Genomic DNA, 18,966 nt, shown 5'->3' on the forward strand with positions numbered 1-18,966 from the left:
TGTTTCTCCTCACGCAGCCCCCTTACTCTTAATGCGAACTCCATTTGTCGGTACTGTATCATAATAATTTCTTTTTCAGCATTTTCCACTTTTTGTTCCACCACCTCTGTTTTCAATGTCAAGTTAGCATTGGCATCATTAAGAACCTCTAGAGTATCTTCCACTCCAGAAATATGTTCTGTTAATACAGTTACAAGACTCAGCATGTCGTCTCTAATTTTATCAATCTTAGCATCAAATTTCTCATACAACTCCTGTTTAAGTCCATTTATTTCACTTTTAATTTCTTCTTTCATTTCTTTCATTTCCTCTTTTCTCTCCTGCTTTACCACCTCTCTATTATCTCTAAACTTATCTTCCATTTTAATTGTCTGTGCATTGAGAGCCTCGCTTAGATTACTCAGGAAAAATTCTTTCGTTAACACATCCCCAGCAGGGGGCGTAGGCTGCAGCTTTGTGCCAGGCACTGAGGATGTGCCCCTGGAAGTAGAGGGTGACGACTTCAAGTTAATATTTGGTTTTGAGGCCATTTCAAAATTTATCTGCCTGCAGTTAATAAAACTCTATTGCCTAAATATGCAGCTTTAAGTAAAGAGGCTTTTATTTTGAAGTTAAGGCTTGGCAAAACTTTCAGTGAGTAAACATTGTAACAAGACCGTTCAACAGATTCATCACCATTTAACTTCCAAATAAGCAAGGTTAATGAAGGAGTAAAATTCTTCTATTGTGAAACCAAAACATCTGATAAGCAATCTCTTTTGTTTTGAATTCTTTTGAAGTCTTGTGAGAATTAGCAAAAAGTGTTCGTTATTACCGGAGAAACCAGCCTGCTCGGCGCCATTTTAAAAGCCTCTGAGTAAATAATTTTTCGGAGGAGAAAAAGAAAAGAAGCTAAAATGTTGATAAGCAATTATTGTCCTCGCAGTAAACGGATTCAGCTCGTGATAAGATTAAATCAAACAAAACTTAGAGCAGAGTGGGAGAGACCTACTTTGTCCTGCACAAGGCAGTTTGAAGTTCCCAGCACGGACAGCCGTTCTGCCTTGGGCTAGCCCCCCTTTCCTTGCAAGCACAAAAGCTGCAAAAATCGGAGAGCATTTGCCAGCAAAACAGTTTCTTCTTTCCCTCTTGCCTGAAGGATAAGAAAACCTGATAAGACGTCAGATGGAAGATCCTCTAAACAGGTACGTAGCCAGGAATTCGGAGGCAGCTGATTTTTTGCTGCCCCCACCAGTAAGCTCCTCCCAGGAAGCCGGCTGAGAGCGTTTCTTATCAGCCTGCTTCTTATGAGCCTTATGGGCAGCGTCCAAGGTGGAAAGAGTCAGAGGCCAAAGGCGACTGAGACGTTCACTCCAGTCCGCAACGGAAGGAACCTGAGGTTGGGCCGTAGGCAGTTCGGGAATAGGAACAAAATCCTGGCCGTAAACGACCCGGAAAGGGGTGAAGCCCGTGCTGGAGTGAACCGAATTGTTATAGGCCACTTCAGCATATGGTAACAAGTCAACCCAATCGTCCTGTTGATAATTGATGAAACAACGTAAATATTGTTCAAGGACGGAATTAGTACGTTCACAGCCGCCATTAGTCTGAGGATGGTAGGCGGAGCTAAGGCCTTGGGCGGAACCAATGCGTGTGAGGAACTCCTTCCAAAATTTAGATGTGAATTGGACTCCCCGATCGGAGATAATACGGTCGGGAACCCCATGTAACCGGTAGATGTGGGAAAGGAATAGTTTAGCCAACGCCTTGGCGGAAGGAATTTTGTGGCAAGGCACGAAATGAACTTGCTTGGAAAACAAATCAGTGACCACCCAGATGACGGTGTGCCCCTGGCTTTCGGGAAGCTCAACAATAAAGTCCATAGAAATCTCCTTCCAAGGGGCAACCGGACGAGCGACGGACTGTAGAAGTCCCTGCGGTTTTCCTGGCGGCTTCTTGGCGGTAGCGCAAACCGGGCAACTGGCCACATAAAGTTCAATGTCCTTTTTTAAAGAGGGCCACCAGAATTGTCTCTTTACGAGGTGCAAAGTTTTCACGAACCCAAAATGACCCGCCATCCTGGAGTCATGAGCGCGACGAAGGACGACAAGTCGTAGGGAAGCGGGGATGTATAATTTAGCACCAATCCACGGTAGATCGTCCCTCATGGTGCACTCGTCCCGATGGTTCAGGAACCAGTCGTCTTGAGGAAGAGCCGCTTTGAGGTCAGAAAGTAGATCGTGAGGCACTTCCCTTTGAGCTTTGGTCTGTTGACGTGTGAGTACCGGAGCTGCCAAAAGCGGTTGGACGATACTCAGTTTGGAACAATTATACTGAGGTAACCGGGACAAAGCATCGGCCATGAAGTTCTTTCCGCCCGGGATATACTTTAGAGTGAAATTGAAACGGTTAAAATATTGGGCCCAACGCATCTGTTTGGGGGAGAGACGACGAGGTGTGCGCAACGCTTCCAAGTTCTTGTGGTCAGTCCACACCTCAAATGGGTGTTTAGAGCCCTCAAGGAAATGGCGCCAAGTAGCGAGGGCCCAACGGACCGCAAAAGCCTCTTTCTCCCAAACCGCCCAGCGCCGCTCCGTGTCAGTGAGTTTACGTGAGGTGTACGCGCAAGGCTGTAAGTTACCTTGGTCATTGGCTTGTAGCAGAACGGCCCCAACGGCGACATCACTGGCATCAGCCTGGACGACGAACGGCTGGTTGAGATCAGGATGTTTAAGAACTGGTTCAGCGGCAAAAAGGCGTTTAAGCTTTTCGAATGCCGCCTGGCATTCCATGGTCCAGTCCAAAGGCTTATTGGGTTTAGGCTTCGGGTCGCCTTTAGTCTTGAGCAAATTAGTAATAGGGAGAGCAATGTTGGCAAAAGAGGGAATAAATTGACGGTAGAAATTAGCGAAACCCAAAAATTTTTGCAATTGTTTACGAGTTTTGGGCGCGTCCCACTCAGTGACCGCCTTCACTTTTTCAGGGTCCATTTCAACGCCATCAGGGGAGATACGGTAGCCCAGATAGTCAATAGTCGTTTGGTGAAACTCGCACTTAGACAATTTGGCATACAGGTTGGCGGCACGGAGTTTTTTCAAAACAGTGCGCACTAGATTGACGTGGTGGTCGTAAGAGCGGGTATAAATGAGGATATCGTCCAGATATACGATAACGCCCTTATAAAGATGATCGTGCAGGATCTCATTAATAAATTGCATGAACACAGCAGGAGCCCCCTGTAGGCCAAAAGGCATAACCCGGAACTGGAAACAACCAAGAGGGCAGTTGAATGCGGTCTTCCATTCGTCCCCTTCCTTAATGCGTACTCTATAGTAAGCTTCTCGCAGGTCCAATTTTGTGAAGATGCGGCCCTTCCCCAGTTGCGCCAACAAGTCCTTCATCAATGGGAGTGGGTAGAGGTTTTGAGTACAGATCGCGTTAAGGTTGCGAAAGTCACAGCATAAACGAAGAGACCCATCTTTCTTTTCACGAAACAGTACAGGGGCAGCCACTTTGGGTCGGGCCGGTTCAATGAAACCACGTCTCAAATTTTTGTCAATGAAAGAACGCATCTCCTCCATTTCCCTGGGAGACATGGAGTAAATGCGGGGTTTTGGGAGTTTGACCCCGGGCAAAATGTCAATGGAGCAATCAGTAGGCCTGTGGGGGGGTAGAATGTCCGAAGACTGCTCGCTGAAGACTTCCTTAAGATCCAAATATTCTTTCGGGATTTTCTCCTCTCCTGCAATCCTCTCCTGCCCTCTAGCGGCTACTTCAGGAACGTTAGTGACGTCAGGTTGGTCCGGAGAGCCCTCCCCCACTGGAGGCACCTTCGAGCGAACGCACAAGCGGCCTGTCCGCCAATTTATGTGAGGGTTCCACTTCCGGAGCCATGGGATGCCCAAAATGAGTGGCCTGTCCATGCCAGGCGCGACCACAAAAGAGATTAATTCAGTATGGGTACCCATTTTCATTTCCAAAGGCTCAGTAAAAAAATGGGCGCCCCCCCCCCCGCAATCGATCCATCTATTTGGCAAAACACAATTGGGGTTTTCAAAGTGCGCAATTTGATGCCTAATTTTTCTACCATGGCTGGATTGATCATGGATCGGGAACAGCCGGAATCAAGTAAAGCTAGGAGGGTGGCAGGTGTCCCCTCAGGAGGAACTTTTAATTCAATAGGGATTAGAAGGGGTCCCTTGTTTGAACTCACCCAGTGAGGCGATGTGTCGTCATCAGAGTCCTCAGAAGAAGAGGAGTTAGCATCTGCGTCATCCTTTAATGGCTGGGCAAAAGGAGGGGGGTTGGTTTCCCCAGCGAAAGCCGTTTCCTTCTTCTTCTTTTCAGAGCCTCTGGCAGGCTTTTCTTCACGTCTGGGAGGGGGTTGGGCAGAGAGGGGCAATTTAGCCCGACATTCGGGGGCGTTGTGCCCAAGCTTGCCACAGCGAAAGCATGTTAAAGGTCTGGAGGAGCCAGAAGGGGGCCGTCTCGCCTCGCCTCGTCGTTTGGAAAGCGATTGAGTAGTAGGAGGGGGGAGGGACTTGGCAGCCCTCTCTTTCCGCTTCCTTCTTTCTTCTGTGGCATAACGCAGACGGATTAAGTCAAGCTCGGCGTCTGCAGCATGCTCAAACCAAGTGATTAAACGTCTCGGCAGGTTACGATTGACACATTGTTGATAAATGTCTGCGTTCAACCCTTCAGCAAATCTGTCCAGAAGCGCATCCTCCCCCCAGCCTCTCATGTATTGGGAAAGACACTGAAATTCCTGGATGTATTGGGCGACAGGTCTATCGTCTTGGTCGAAGGTTAAAAACTTCAATTTGTTCCGCTTCTCAGTTAACGGGTCATCAAAACGTTGGCGGAAAGCCTCCATAAAACGGTTGAAATTCCCCAAGAGGGGAGAGCCAGACATATGCAACGCAGTCGACCATGTAGCCGCCTCACCATCCAAAGATAAAAGAACCATTCTGACCCTTAAAGTGTCAGATTCAAAGTCCCGGCCATAAATCTCCATGTAGTTAAACACTTGCATGAGAAAGGAGGGAAGGCTAGCAGAACTACCATTAAAACGCACCGGCAAGGGAGGGATTTTAGCCATTCGATGTCTTCGGGGGGGAGGCTGGGGGGGAGGTCCTCTTTGATCAGCAAAACCTCTAGCCGCAGGGGGTGACACGGGCCGAGGGGGGGGCGGGGGAGAATCCTGGCGTGGGTAACGTTGCCAATTTCTCCAGTCTCTTTCCTCCTCCCCCCTTCTCTCCTCCAAAAATGTTTGACCCCAATAATCAGGTAATTCACTCCGCTGGGGTTTTCTCATGGGCCCCTGGTGCTGATAACTTCTCCATTCTCCTTCATCGCCCCCTCTTCTTTCCCCACAGTACCTTTGGCCCCAATAGTCAGGGAACTCACTCGCCTGAGGTTTTCTCACGGCACCTGGCTCCAGCGAAGTTTGTTGAGGTGGTCTTTGGGTGAGCCCAGCATTCCAGCTTGTCTCTATCTCTCTTTGCCCCACTGAAGTTGACCAACGGGGTGGGGGGGAAGGTTCAGGCTGACTGGAAATTTGCAGTTGAAATAAATCTTCGTGCAAAGGTCGGTCAGACGGGCTGGGCTGGTGTAAAGAAAGGTCGGGAGGTCCTAGTTCACTGGAATCCGTCCCTCCAACGGCGCCCTCCTCCTCTCTGGTCGGAGAAGACATTATTTCCCTTCTCGGTAGACGTAAATCTCCTGGAAAGGGATATTTTCAGATTCTGCTTCTTGTCACGCCCCACTCCACTCCATAATTAGGAAAGAAGACTAAGAGACTCCATGGGTTGGCAATCCAAAGTACTTTTACTAATTATAAATGGTAAGCGAGCAGTAGTGAAGCAGAATCTGAATAATATGGCGCGAAAGCAATTGATATATAGGAAAGCCCGTTCCCCCCCCTTAGGATCAAAGCTCCAGTCCAATCATAAGTCCTTCAAATGTCAGGTGTGAGATAACTTCAAAAAGACAGGCCAAAGATGGAATGTGAAGGCCGTTGATGCAGGCGGGAAACACGCATGCGTAATCCCAACGACTGGTACATCCTAGAACATTCCTCCAGCACCTCCATTAACCCCTCCCAAATCCACGCCCCCCCCTCCCGTTTCATGGCAGCTGAAGCAACAGCAAAGCAGAAGCTGACAGCCACTCTGTCCCCACTTCCTCGCTGCCTGAAGCTTTTGCCATCCAATGGGGAGGCAGAGGCCCATCCCTCAGTATGCGGATTGGCTGGCGGTTAGTTGTCCTGCACTGTGAATCCACCAGGGATAAGTGTCCCTGAGTCTCATGGCCACATGGTGGGGGGAGAGGATGGGGGGGGGGCAGTGGCAGCAGGAGTGCTGGCAGAGGGCCAGCTGAGAATGAATACCGTATGATAGATCGGCTTTGATGGAGGGCCTGGGGTGAAGTGGGCACAGCAATGTTGCTGCAATCAATTGTCCTACATCCCTTTTGTGCTGTGACATAGGACTCGGTATCTCTCCACTTCTTTTTAAGATCTTTGAAGCTGCTGGGTAAGATCTTTCATCACCATGGATTGAAATAACTTCAGTGCAGGGATGATACTCAGTTCTATATTTCCACCCCTGGTGACCCAAGTGATGCTGTGGCTGCCCTCTTGCAGTGCCTGGAGGCTGTGGAAATCTGGATGGGGGGGGGGAAATGCTTCCACTGAACCCTGGTTTTGGGTGCCTGGCGTTCTGGATCTGGGAATTCAATCTTTCTAGTTCTGAATTTGGTTGCACAATCTCAAACAGATATGATACACAACTTGGGGGTACTTCTGTACTCATGACTCCTGCTCAAAGAGCAGGGGGTAGTGCAGCTAAGAGAGCCTTTGCACATGTCTGTGTTGTATGTCAGGTGTGACCCTTCTTGGATTCATGCACTCAGTCACCCAAGTCCTGGTCATCTCACACCTGGACTATTGCAGTGCACTCTACATGGGTATACGAAGTATATTCAAAAGCTGCAACTAGTGCAGAATACAGTGGTGTGGAGACTTCTTGGGGCCCATGTTACATTGATCTGTGAGCTGCATTGGATGTCGGCTTGCTTCTGGATGCAATTCAAGGTGTCACTTACCATCTTTAAAGCCCTTCATGGCATGGGTCCAGATTGGGTCCAGATTTTTTGCAGTCTCATTCATTGGGTATTGGTCCTTCCCACCAATGGGGGGAGGGGACATGCTGCGGATCGTGTCAGTTATGAAATTTCAGCTGACGAGGTACAGAAGAGCCTTTTCTCCTGTGGCTCCTGCCTTTTGAAATGTTGAACCTCCCAATGTAAGATCCACACCCGCCCTTTTGACCATCGCTAAGTGTATGGAGTGTTCAGGGAGGGATAGCACCTCTGGTATAGGGGCATGTCGTGTCCTTTTAGGGGAGCTTGTCTACCTTTGGTCCCCGCTTGTCACTCAGTTCTCACCTGAGGCTCCTAGTAGCTGTAGCATGCGCAACGGCTACACCCAGGCAACAGCTTCGGCAGGCTGGCCAAATTAGGTTGAGAGTAGCTACTGGGTCATTGACCTATGGTGAGATAGGGATTTATCTATCCTGAGCATCTGAAGACAGATTCCGGTGGATTGAGCGGATGTAACCTTGAATAGCACAATGGTAATGAAGGCCCTCTCTGAAAGCAATGTGGTACTCTAAGAGCACGGCAAGACACAAAAGACGCCCTGGTCTACCATTGCGCCCAGCCCATCTCCAACTGTCTTGACTCTTGTTGTGCTATTGGAGCAAGATGGAATCTGGGAAGAGAGGGTGAGGCTGACTGTGCACACCTCTCCTTCATTTTAATCCAATTCACACGCATGTCTTGACATTCCCCCAGTTCCTGTGACCTTCAAAGTCCTGCGGTGGTGGGCGAGCAACGAAGCAGCAGGTGTGGATACACTGAGAGCTGTAGCTACAGACCTGCACACAAGCAACTCAGGTCTAATGGTCATCTTTTGCTGACCAAAGCGCTAAATTCGGCATCTATCGGAGTGACTGAGCAGCTCTTTTTAAGACCACACTGCTCACCTCTGTAGTAAGAGGAAGGGGCTAGAAAAGGTCCCCTAAATGTTGTTGGTTCATAGAACTCTGTCCAGCTTACCATGGCTGGAGGGGATCCCTCTTCATGCGGTCGAATAACAAAACTTCAAAGAAAACGTAAGGTGACACCACTCACCATTGGCACATGGTACAAACATATGTTTCAAGACAACCCCTTAGCAAATCGACCAGAAAGAACAGCCCCAGAGAGAGCTCGCAAGATTTAACATCGATATTGCAGCCCTGTGTGAAACTCATCTAGCCAACGAAGGTCAGCTCACAGAAACAGGAGGTGGTTATACATTCTGGTGTGGATGCAGCAGTAACGAACACCGTGAATCTGGAGTTGGCTTTGCGGTTAAAAATCATCTTGTCCGCAAACTTGCCAGTCTTCCCAAGGGCATAAAGGACTGTCTCATGACACTGCATCTCCCACTACTGAGAGGAAAACAGGCTACACTGATCAGTGCTTATGCACCCACAATGACAAACCCAGATGAAGTAAAGGACAAGTTTTATGAAGATCTCAATGCCCTTCTTTCATCCGTGAAGCACACCAATAAGCTGATTGTACTTGGCAACTTCAATGTGAGAGAAGGATCCAATCATTCTGCCTGTGAAAAAATGGAATTGGCAAATGTAACAGCAATGGCCTATAACAGTGATGGGGAACCTTTCCGGCACCAAGTGCCCAAACCGGAATGTGGGTGCCCGCATGCACCAGAGGGCCAGAAACCCAAAGACCAGTTGGCCAGCACACAAATGTGTTTTTTGGTCATTTCAGGGTGTTTTAAAGGGTGTTTTTGGAGTGTTTTGGGGCCATTTTTCAGGCCAGTTTTGGACAGTTTTCAGGCTGTTTTGGGGCCATTTTCAGGCCACTTTCCAGCGCTCTGGCACCTGTGAAGACCAGCTGGCCAGTGTGCATGTGTGCACCAGAAATCAGAAGAGCATCTGGCGATAGTACACATGCCCACAGAGAGGGCTCTGCATGCCACCTCTTGCACGCGTGCCATAGGTTCGCCATCATGGACCTATTACTACTGAAGACATGTGCGGCTCACTATCTGATCATCACCAATACCATCTTTTGCATGCCCACATGCAAAAAGACCTCCTGGATGCACCCATGCTCCAAATACTGACATCTTACTGATTATGTCATGCGGAGGAAAGATAGACAGGATGTAAGGGTGACCAAAGCCATGCCGAGCACTGACCCTTGGACTGACCATAGACTCATCATCTCCAAATTAAGCTTTCACATCAAAGAGACGTCCACAGGGAAACAAAGCTGTGATGAAATGGATCAACATCAGTAATCTGAGGAAACCCAACCCAGCAGCTTCACTAGCAAAAAATCTTGACAACCAACTCTCAGAGCTGCAATTAGAGGGAAATGCTGAGAAGGACTGCTTTCTGGATATCATGCACTCTTCTGCACTAAAGGTTCTTGGACCCTCACACAGGAAACAGCAGGACTAGTTTACTAAAAATGATGAGGAGATCAAGGCCCTACTAGCTGAAAAGCACCACCTTCACCGTGCTTATCAGAATGATCCTTATCAGAATGACCCGTTCTGCTAAGAAGAATGCCTTCAACAACACTTGCAGGATCGTACAGAGCAAGCTTTGCAAGATACAGGACTCCTGGTTGAGTACCAAAGCATATGAAATTCAGAAGTTTGCTGATAGAAATGATGCTAAATTATTCTCCGAAGCCCTCAGATCCTTGTATGGATCTTAGCCCCCAGGGAGCTCCCCTCTACTGGACTCAGATGGTGCAACTCTCATCACTGAGAAGACTGATTCTATAGTGATGGGCTGAGCACATCCAATCCATATTGAACAGCTCATCTTCCATCAGCAATGAGACAATCGATAGAATGCCCCAGGTGGGTATCAACCACAGCCTGGATGCCTCACCATCAAAGACTGAAACCTTACAAGCCATCAGCCAGCTGTCCAGTGGCAAGACCCCAGGATCTCATGCGATCCCAGCAGAGGTCTATAAGGATGGCGGTGCAGTGCTTGTTGACAAACTCACTCAGTTGTTTCAGTCTTTCTGGAATCAAGGATCCATTAATCAGGAACTGAAAGATGCATTCATTGTACACATACAAGAGGAAAAGGAATCGACAAGTCTGTGACAATCATAGAGGAATATCACTGCTTTCCATCGCAGGCAAGATCCTTGCACGAGTGTTGCTGAACCGCTTGACTGATCACCTGGAACTGAGTTTATTACCCTAGACTCAGTGTGGTTTCTGCAAAGAGTGTGGCACTGTGAACATGATCTTCGCAGGCCGACAGTTCCAAGAGAAGTGTCAAGAGCAGAATTGTGAATTGTACACCACTCAGCATAATGTTTTCAGCCATAGTGTCAGATGCCTTCCAGAACAGTTCCTTGGGAGTTAGCCTGAGATACAGGACCAATGGGAAACTGTTCAACCTGCGAAGACTCCAGGCTCTCACCAAGATACGTGACCTCCTCTTTTCTGACGACTGTGTCCTGAATGGTGGATCAGAGCAGGAAATGCAAGCCAGTGTGGGCAAATTTGCAGCAGTATGTGACAACTTTGGCCTCCTTATCAACATAAAAAAACTGAAGTGATGCATCAGCCAGCTCCAAAAGCCCAACACCAAGAGCCCACCATCACAGAGAAGGGACAAAAGCTGTAAACAGTGGACATATTTATATACTTTGGCAGCACCCTCTCCTGTTCAGTGACAATTGACATTGAGGTCAACTGCAGAATCGTCAAGTGACAATTGACATTGAGGTCAACTGCAGAACTCTGCATTTGGCAGATTACTGACCAACGTGTGTGACCGGCATGGAATAAGCCTTGCTACAAAGCTCAAAGTCTACCGAGCAGTAGTGCTAACTACCCTGATGTATGCCAGTGAGACTGTATACAAGAGGCACACTAGGCAATTGAACCACTTCCACATGATCTGCCTCCATAGAATACTGAAGATCCAGTGGCAGGACAAGGTGCCATACCCAGAAGTCCTCCCAGAGCAGGCCTGCCATCAGTTCACAACCTGCTAATGAAAGCCCAGACATGCTGGACAGGCTATGTTGCAAGGATCGATCAACATGGCGCATACTTATCTACCAAGGCTGCCAGACATCTGAGGACAGAAGAACAACCATAGCACAAGAGAAACAAGCACTCCACAAAGCCAGAGCTGCAAATGCTGCAACAATGGTGCCCACACATGTCTGCCCAACATGTAGCAGAACATTTCATGCTCGTATAGGCATTAACAGGCACCTGCAGACACATCATGGGCAGCCCACAACCTGATAGATGTCAAGGTCCTCTTTGAACTCGATGGATGAATATCCTCAAGAGTTTGGAAACCTGGCTCTGCCAGCTGGCCCAGGACTGTGCCATTCTGGAGGTGGTTATTGAATTAGAAAAGACCCCCACCTACGGGGGTGGTGCTGGCACCCCTTAAACAGATGTTGGCATGCCCTCTCCTCAAGCCATTGCTGGATCCAACCGTTCTGGACAATTTTTGTTCAGTATACAAGCTTTCATTTTTAGGAAAAGTATTGAGAAGATGATTGTGGAAGAGCTTCAGAGGGTCCAAGCAGATTATCTGGACCCATTTCAGTTGAGATTCAGGCTTGGGTATAGGACAGAAGCAGCATCGGTTATACTTTTACCACAAGACCTCTGGTGAAAGAAAGATGGAGGTAATATACTCCTTCCTCTTGGCTGTGGGGTCTTTGATGTTCTCAGGGCTTGGTTGTTTTCTTGCAGATATTTCATTACCAAATTAGATAAGATCATCAGTGCTTTAAGAGAGGGGAGTTGCTGTCTTTATATACTAGTCACTTGCCCTCTCAGAGCTTGTGGGAGTGTTCTTGGTGATTTCTTGATTAGGCTGTTGTTTACCATTAGTTGTTTGTCTGAGCTGGTAATTCTTTGATTTGATTGTTTACTCTTGTCTTCTCTGTGGCCTTCAATGCCATGGTATCCTCCTAGACCTGCTGTGGGGTTGGGAGGTGCAGCACTGTATTGAGCTAGTTCTCTTCTGTTCTCCTCAGTGGCTGGTTTCAGTCAGTGTTGATTGTGGAATGCTGCAGTTTGTTACTGTCTCCACTCCTGTTTAATATCTATAGGAGATTGGATGAGGTCATCCATAACTTTTGCTTTTAATGCCCACCAGCTATATCTGTCCCTAGTGAAATAAGCAATGGTGCCAAGTTCCTGTCAGAGTCTGGCGATCATAGGGGCTTGGATGGGGAGCAGTAGGCTTTGGCTCAATCCTAGCAGCACTGAGTAGCTTTGCGTTCTGGGGCCACCTGGATCTGGGAACTTAACATCTTTGGTTCTGGGTGGGGTTGTAGTTCATCAAACAGACCTGGAGGGCAGTCTGAATATCCTTCTGGACTCATGACTCCTGCCTGAAAAAAAAGGTGGTAGTTGTGGCTAGGAGAGCCTTCGCATATCTTTGGATTGTGTGCCACTTGCACCCATTCCTGGAGGAGGAGACTATGCTCAGTCACTTATGTCCTGTTCACCTTCTGCATGGATTACTGTAATGAACTCTACACGAGGCTGTCCTTGAAAAGGTTTTGGAAACTTCAGTTGGTGTAAAAGCAGTGGTGTAGCACAGACTGTTATATGCACACTTAGATCTGTGTATGTTACAACTCTGTTGCATCAGCTGTATAGGTTACCAATTTACTCCTGGGTGCAATTTAAGGCGCTGGTGATAACCTATAAATGCTACATGGCAGGGGGAGGTTATTTGAGGGACGATTGACTCTCCAGTGACATCCACCACGGGTCCTGGACATGAGATCCAGCAGAAAAAGCTTCTTGTGAGTTCTGCCCACTGGAAAGTGTCATCTGATGGGACCAGGCAGAGGGATTTTCTCATGTTGTAGCCACCCTATGGAACATCCTCCCACTGCTCGGGTATCTGGCTGGTCTGGCCTTCTGGCTGTCTGGAAGGGCCTGAAAGTTGACTTTGCCATCTGACCTGGGGATCAGAAAGTGGTGTGGAGCCCATAAAAATAGCTGTAACTGTTCTTGATGTTATTGTGCTGTCCTGGTGACTGTACTGTATAGTTTTTAATTGTAACATATTTTTGAATGGTTGCTTCGTTTACTTTTTGGAGGGGGGGTGTTACATTTTAATTGTAAACTGCCCACAGAGAGATGAGCAATTACCGGTAGCCTTTGAAATACGACCCCAATTGTGGACTCTAAGCAGTATGGCTGTCAGCACTGTCTGGTTCAGCTTGGTGCCTCACAGGCATCTTGCCATCAAAATTTGGAAGGGGGAAGAAGGGGGATGATGGTTGGTTGAAATAAACTGGTTATGGGGGGGAGAGATGGGCTGTGGGCAAATTTACACCTTTTTTGTATTTAGTGAGCATGGGATATTTCAGAGCTGGTTTGACTTTACTGCAACCAACACCTTTAGTAAAAGAACCCTTTGTTTTAACCAAATGGAGTCGAGGGTCTTTGTTTCCTAAGGGATTGGATTGGGGCAGGTCTGACAGTGGTTGTTAAGTGAGTCATCATGTGACTGGATACTTTTATAACCTTTTTTGCTGTGGTTATTAAGTGCTTCGTCCATTGATTTGGTTTGTCAGAAGCCAACTGGAAAGGTTGTAAATAGGGATCACATGACCCAGGGACACTGCAACCATTGGTTAGTTGCCAAGGGCGGATATCATGATCATATGATTACAGGATGCTGCATTCATCGTAAGTGCATTGACCAGTCATAAGTTACTAATTTCAGCACCATTGTAACTGAACAGTCACTGAATGCATAGTCATAAGTGGAGGACTAACTCTTTATAAATCAAACAAATTGATGGATGAATAAAATTCAGATTCTCTAGTTCTGTAGATATATACATGTCCTATAGATTTCTTATTCCTCAGATAGGATTTTTGTATTACCTTGTATTGTCTCTTAATAGCAGTAATAACATTTCATATCACCAGGGTGTGATAATGATGAAAGTGGAATAGGAGGGGGAGACCCAGATGAGCCGTGAGTGCAGTACTACAGGCTGTTGTATTTTTCGGAGTATAAGACTCTCCAAAGTCTAAGACGCACCTAGATTTTGGGGAGGAAAATAAAGGACCACGTGCCAGACACCCCCACTCTCAGCTTGCGGCCACATTCATGCCCACGGCAGCAGGCCTCAGGGCCAGGGATGGGCCCGAATTTGATCTGCCCCCAGAACTGCATAATATGATTTCTGCAGCCATCTCTCAGAGGGTGGACGCGGAATTGCAGCGCAGAGCCCAGCGCCCTCTTTCTCTTAACATTGCCAGAGACCCTTCCATTTCTCAGGCTGATCCTCCTTCGCCTCCACCTTGGCCTACAGCGAAGGCTCTATCCTGGGTGAGGAGGAAGACGCTGCTGCCCTAGAATTGTCAGATGACGATGGGCCAGTGCAAGATACACTGGCTTTTTCCGGCTTATTTCGGCGCACCTTACTCAAAACTCTTTTGTACAAGGCTAAGGCAACTACCAAAATGAGTGGCGCCACCACCCAAGCTAGTATGGCCATGGGACTTGATTCTACTGACTGTTTTTTCGCAGAACAAGTGCAGGAACAGGATGCCATTCCTGTCCCGAAACTATTTCTGGAAGTTATTCAGAAACAGTGGTCCCAACCAATGGCTGTTCCCCCTCCTAGTAATGGGGACAGGAAGCTTTACACTTCCACATCTGAACTGGATGAGGTCCTTCAGTTTCTTACTGTGGACCCCCCAGTAGCGGCATTGGCCTCCCCGGTATTGATTCCTTCTGAGAGTTTGGAGGGCCTTAAGGCTGAGAAACGCAAGGCCGAACTAGTAATCCGCAAAACGCACCAGGCGACGGCCTGGGCATTACGGGCAGCCACGGCAGCATCTTTCCTTAATAGAACTTCACTGGTTTGGTTGCAACCTCCTCCCAAAGACCTACGCCTACACCAGGATGTAAATAAGCTGGTGGCAGCGCTGGACTTCTCTTCAGATGCTACACTCAACGCGGCCAAGTTCGCATCTCGTGCGGTAGCTTCCAATGTGGCATCCCGCAGGCTCCTCTGGCTTTGCCATTGGCAGGCTGATTTACGTTTCAAATGCCGCCTGGCTTCTACCCCTTTTAAAGGGGGCCCTCTGTTTGAAGCAGCGTTGGATCCTATTTTGATCGAAAATAGGGACAAACGCAAGGTGCTTCCATCAACCGCTAGGCGCGGAGACAGGAGGCAGCAACCATATCAAAGAAGGCAGTCCTTTCGGGGCGGAGACTCCAGATACACCACTGCCCCCTATGTCCCTCCCTATTCCAGGCCGTTTCCTCAGGTTCAGGATAGAGGTCAGGACCGCTCTGGGCCTAGGGACAGGGGCCGCCAACAGGGTCAGCAACAGCAATCCTGGCAGCCATTTTGTAGGTAACGGTGACTCACGAGGTGGGGCCTATTGGCGGGCGGCTCACTTTGTTTGCCCCTCAATGGGCAGAAACCACCTTGGATGCTTGGGCCCTTCAGACAGTGAGGCTGGGCCTCATTCTGGAATTTCTCGCTATTCCCCCGAGACGTTTCATCAGATGTCCCGTTCCAAGGTGTCAGGTAAAGAGGCGCCTGATGGATTCCAATTTCCATACACGCTATAGAAAGGGTACCTCAGGGACAGGAGAAACTAGGTTTCTATTCTATCCTTTTCTTGGTCCCCAAAAGCTCGGGCGGATGGCGGGCCATCCTAAATTTGAAACGGCTCAATCTCTACCTGAAATACCAGAGGTTCAAAATGCAGTCGCTCAAGAGCATTCTGGCCTGCATCAGACAAGGTGACCTACTGACCTCTGTAGACATCAAGGAGGCATACCTCCACGTGCTGATACACCAGTCTCATCAAAGATTCTTGTGATTCCAGTTTGCTGGGCGCCACTTCCAATACTGCGCCCTCCTTTCAGCCTTTCATCGGCCCCGCGGACCTTCACAAAATTGTTGGCGGTAATAGCGGCATCCCTCCGGTCAATTCCGATAAGGGTCAACTGTTACCTAGACGATATCTTGATCCTATCGTCTTCCCCAAATATGGCAAGACAGGATTTGCAGACCATGATCAAAGCATTGCAACTCCACGGCTTCATTTTGAATTTTCCAAAGAGCCACTTGTACCCAACCACGTCCCAGATCCATCTTGGGATCGTCATCGACTCCGAATGGTGTGTGGTGTTGCTTTCCCAGGACAGGCACTGAAGCCTTCAGACCCTGGTGAGTCAAGTACAATCGCAGCATTCTCTTCCCCTCACGGTCCTATCCCAATTGCTGGGGAAGATGATCTCGTGCATAGACATTGTTCCGTGGTCCAGGTTTCACGCACATCCTCTCCAGTGGTTTTTGCTCCCATTTCAGAGGCTTCACACCAGTCACTCACAGACCAAGGTCCGTTTGCCTCCCAAGGTACGCTCGTTCCACTGGTGGACTTCTTCAAAGATCCTCAAGGGGTGCCTTTTCAAGGAGCTGGACCACGTTGTAGTAACAACAGACGTGAGTCTATTTGGATGGTGAGCCCATGCCTTGGACCGGGTGACGCAGGGTCGCTGGAGCACCCAAGAAGTGCGGAACAGCATCAACTGGCTAGAGCTTCGAGCGATCCGCCTAGCTCTCCGCGACTTTCGAGACCTGCTGTCGACCAACCACGTGTTGGTTCTCACAGACAATGTAACCTCCAAGGCACATGTCAACTGCCAGGGGGGCACCAGATCCCGGGCATTGATGCTGGAAGCGGAATGCCTTCACAATTGGGTGGAGATTCACCTGTTACCACTTCGGACGGAGCACATTTTGGGCACAGCCAATGTACAGGTGGATTGGCTGAGCAGAACCACAGTGGACCATCCGGCTGTATTCCAGGAACTGGCTCACTGCTTCGGCTGGCCCCAGGTGCACTTCTTTGCTCAACCGCACAATGCACATCTGTCAAGGTTCTTCACCAGGTATTACACTCCAGGAGCGGAAGGCACCGACGCCCTTTGCAGCCCCTGGCCGGAGGGTCTTCTGTACACCTTCCTGCCTCTCCCACTCATACCGCTGGTCATCCAGAAGATTCTGCTGGAGCAGGCGGAAGTTCTCCTGGTCACGCCAATGTGGCCCAGACACCCTTGGTATGCCGACCTGGTCCACCTCTCAGTCTCCCGACCATGGAGAATACCAGACGCTCGGATAATGCTCTTGCAAGGGGTTCTCACTCGTCCGAACCCTTAGCTGTTACAATTAGCCATGTGGCACGTGAGCAGGCGATTCTGAAGCGTCAGTACTTCTCTGACAAGATCATCGCCACGATCCAAGCTGTTTGCCGCCCATCCACGACACACATTTATGAAGCCACCTGGCAAGCATTTTGCAGGTGGTGCCGGACAGTATCAGTGGACCCTCTTAAATCTTCTATTCCACGGGTCCTAGACTTTTTGCAGTCAGGCTTGGACAAAGGGCTGATGCCCAGAACCTTATGAAGGCAGATTGCGGCATTGTTGAAGGTGGTGGGAGGCGCCCAGGGCCATTCCCTCGCTCGCCATCCGAGAGTCCGGTCCTTCTTGAAGGGCATGTCTAATCTCAAACCACCAGTAGTCCACCTTTACGCTACATGAGATTTGCCCTAGTACTTAGAACCCTCACAGCTAAGCCATTCGAGCCCATTCGTACCATCAGTCTTATATTGTTGACCCTCAAAACCATCTTTTTAGTAGCGATTACATCCGCTAGAAGAGTCTCGGAACTGGCGGAACTTTCAGTGCGGGAGGATCTCTGTGTATTCATCAAGACAGAGTCCTATTGCGATTGGACCCGGCATTCCTGCCAAAAGTCAACTGCTTGTTCCACAGGGCGCAAGAACTCATCCTTCCAGATTTTTGCCCCAATCCGTCACACCCTCAAGAATGGAAGTGGCACCATCTCGATGTTCGCAGGGTGTTCCGTCACTATGTGAAGCGCACGGCATCATTCAGGAGATCAGAGGTCTTTTCGTGTCCTTCCAGCCAGCATCCATGCGTCAAAAGGTGTCATCAAACACAATTGGACGCTGGTTGAAGGCGTGCATTGCCCTCGCTTACGAATCCCAACCTTGACCGGCACCCAGACACATCACTCCTCATTCCACCAGGAGTGCGGCCACCATGGCAGCATGGGCAGCGCAGGCCTCGGTGGAGGACATATGTAGGGCGGCAACCTGGTCATCACCGTCGCCCTTCATCCATCATTACAAAGTGGATATGTATGCCTCGGCGGAGGCTTCCTTTGGGTGATGTGTCTTACAGAGGGTTGTAGCATCATCAATGGCCCCTGACCAGCCTGCGTCCCGCCCTTGACACTCATTGCTTTGGCATGTCCCATCTTGGATTCCCCAAGCAGCGCACAGGAGAATGACCATTGACTTACCTGAACAGTCCTTCTATGTGCACTGCGAGGGGAATCCAAACCCGCCCTTGGCTTCGGCTGGTCTGGGCACAGACACTATCTCCATCTCACACACACACTTACCTACTTTATTTCTTGCCTGCTGATTCTTTTGCTTCTCCTGGACCGACTGAGCCTTCGTACAAAACTGAACTATCCCAGTCAGAGGAGGCATGGTCAACAATTACGTAACTCAGTCTCTAGGCTAATGGACAAAGTTAATCCATGTTTGGATTCCCCTCGCAGCACACATAGAGGTAAGTCAACAGTCGATTTGAACATTCTATAGGCATTTATAGTTGTTGACTTACCTCCTTGCAGCAAACAACCTGATTAGCGCAAGAAAAAAAAAATGCCTCCCAGCAATTTGCCATGTGGAGCAAACAGGTTTCACTTTCAATTTCTCCCGATCATCAGCTGTTAGAGGCTGCAGGGATTGCTACAGCTTATTGAAGGCTCCGCAAGCCCCAGTTTGCTGCAAAGCAGTAAATTGCTGGGAGG

General features: G+C 48.8%; 1 protein-coding gene across 3 annotated transcripts in view; it reads left to right on the forward strand.

Moving 5' to 3' along the window:
* Window positions 1-18,966, forward strand: part of RPUSD1 (RNA pseudouridine synthase domain containing 1) — a 36,281-nt gene that overhangs the window by 10,827 nt on the left and 6,488 nt on the right. The window lies entirely within an intron of this gene.

This window comes from Thamnophis sirtalis, unplaced genomic scaffold, assembly GCF_051295495.1.
Source record: "Thamnophis sirtalis isolate CommonGarterSnake01/CBP01778 unplaced genomic scaffold, rThaSir2_p1.2 scaffold_14, whole genome shotgun sequence".
NCBI classification, from domain to species: Eukaryota; Metazoa; Chordata; class Lepidosauria; order Squamata; family Natricidae; genus Thamnophis; species Thamnophis sirtalis.